Source organism: Lactuca virosa, chromosome 6 (assembly GCF_052849685.1).
Source record: "Lactuca virosa cultivar CGN04683 chromosome 6, Lactuca_virosa_CGN04683_v6, whole genome shotgun sequence".
Taxonomy (NCBI): domain Eukaryota; kingdom Viridiplantae; phylum Streptophyta; class Magnoliopsida; order Asterales; family Asteraceae; genus Lactuca; species Lactuca virosa.
In genome coordinates, this window is record NC_136431.1 from 112,991,815 (window position 1) to 112,994,371 (window position 2,557).

Sequence of the window (2,557 nt, forward strand, 5' to 3'; positions counted from 1 at the left end):
GTGGTGATGAAGGTTTGAATTAAAATTAATTAGTTTTGCTTGAGGGCAAGCAAAAGATAAGTGTGAGGTATTTTGATATGTGCATATCTACATATATATTTTACATCATATCTTAATATTATTAGCTATATTTATGCTTAATATAGAGCAAAAGGTATTTATTATTCTTAATATTTGTTATGTAGCATAAAGACATTCTCGGGAGCAATATGGAAGCTGGAAGCAGGAAAATACGAGATTAGACAAGAAGAAGACACAAAAAGAATGTTGTTGGACAACTTGACCCCTCGTCAGTATTTTGTCCATATCTCATGACTCATAACTCCGATTGATGTGATTCAAAATGATCTGAAAACTAGACACAATTTAGGACAACTTTCATGTTTTGAGAAAAGTCGGATTTACAACCACCACGACGTGGTGAATGGAATCTTTGTGATTTTTGATGCTGGTTTGGAGAATACGGGATAAACACGAGGACCACGACGTGGTGCCATTACCACGACGTGGTGGCCAGATTTTAGGAAAGTATATATATCTGAACATAGGGTCGAATTGAGAGACTTAGAGGTGACTTTCTGGAGAAGCATTACGAAAAATAACCTCTGGAAAACCCTTAGAAGAGGAGGAAACGATTGGAGCTCGAGATTTGAAGAGATCTAGACGAAAACATCAATTTATTTGGTTTGATCATGTTTAGATTTATCTCTATTGAGTTTTTTTGTTTGATTTCTACCATGAGTAGCTGAATTTAGCTACTCCTGTTTAGCTAGATGAAGCTTCAACTTATAAATTAGTTTAATTAATTATGCATTTGACTTGTTGGTATTGTGCTTGTGTTTGATTGTTAATACCTAGCATGCTAATATTTGGTTGTTTAGTTGCTTGAATTCATGTTCTGTGTAGCTTAGTGATTATTAAATTACACTAACTTGACACCTAGTGATTTAGTGAATATTGAATTGCTAGAGCTAGAATCGACCCAATCTTAGATAAGTGATTGAAGTAATTGAATTTAGCTGTGCTGGAGAACATAAATTATGACCATAATTATGTTTGCATAATAAATCTTACATAGCCTATTCATAATCCATAACTGATTATGTGTTTGATTGTGTGTGACAATGCATAGTTTTATATGAATTAGTTAAATATTAGTAAATTTTGACTTAAATTACTAATAATATAATATTGGGTAACCAACTTTGATAATCCATAATTGTTAGCTAACCATAAAGAAGAAGTGGATTTGAACTAAACGAGAGTGTTTTTAGTAATTGATTGAAACTTTGTTTAGTAATTAAGTTTATCTAGACTTGCAAAATTAGATAAAAACCTTTTTAATTATTGCTTGACTTTAGATTAATTTAGAGTAATTATTTTAGCTAATTAAATATGTTCCATGTGTTCGACCCCAACTTACTTTACTACACTACAATCCGACTAGGTACACTGCCTAGGTGCATATTAGTTAATTAAGTTAGTTAGGTTATAAATTTAAAACTAGTAGGTACTTTTGTGCACATCAAAGTTTTTGGCGCCGTTGCCGGGGAACGGCTATCTTAGTTGTTAATTTAATTGCTTTAGTTTAATCGATGCTTTTTGTGGGGTAAAAACCGCAAAAAGTTAATTTTCTGCAAAAATTAATTATTCTGATTTTACTGTTATCACGACGTGAGATTCGCCTCTCACGACTTGAGTTTAGTACTTTTCATTTTTTTCTTTTGTTTTTAGTTCGTTTTTTTTAATGTATTTCCAAATCTCGATGCTTTTGATGTTTTTCTTGAGGAAGTGGAACAGGAATTAGCACGAGAAGATGAGGGATATGACTCAGAAAAAGATTTAAGGGAGCTGAAAAAATGGATGGATGACATTCTTCCTGACGAACCAGAGCAAGCTGAGCTAGAGATAGAAGATGAGGAATTTCATCCAGAAAGAAATTTGGAGGGGCTGGAAAGTTTGCTAGCAAAAGGCTCGGACGAAGAACAAAAACAACCAGAAATTCAAGAATAACATCATGATATGATCATTACCACGACACGAGCTCATGATAGTTCGGTTTGTGTTTCAACGCATGGGGTGACAATTCCATCTTTAAAGAAGGTTCTGAAGAACGATCCTTTTCTAACAAGCGACCAACCGGTCCCCACCATTTTAAATTTTCTGGGACTAAATAGAGGCGAATACCACATATGATCGAGAAAAGAGTACCTGAAATCTATAAAAAATTAGCATTTTGCCCAGATAGAACTTTTTCAATTCATGATCTGCTCCCTGGTTTGGCCAAAAACTGAAATGGGAGGTCAATTTTTACAAGCTGGTCTGAAAAGAGTGTCCAATAAAACAGATGAATTAATAACGAGCAGATTGATAATTTATTAAGTTGGGAGTCCAACTCAAGACTCGCACAAAAAGAAGCGTTTATCGGGAGGCAACCCGATATTTTTTAGAGTTTGCATTTTCTTTTCTTAATTGATTTAGTTTTAGTTTTAGTTTTAGTTTTAGTTTTCGTGTTAGTCTTATTTCACCTTAACCGAATGATGATGCGTTTCTCTAG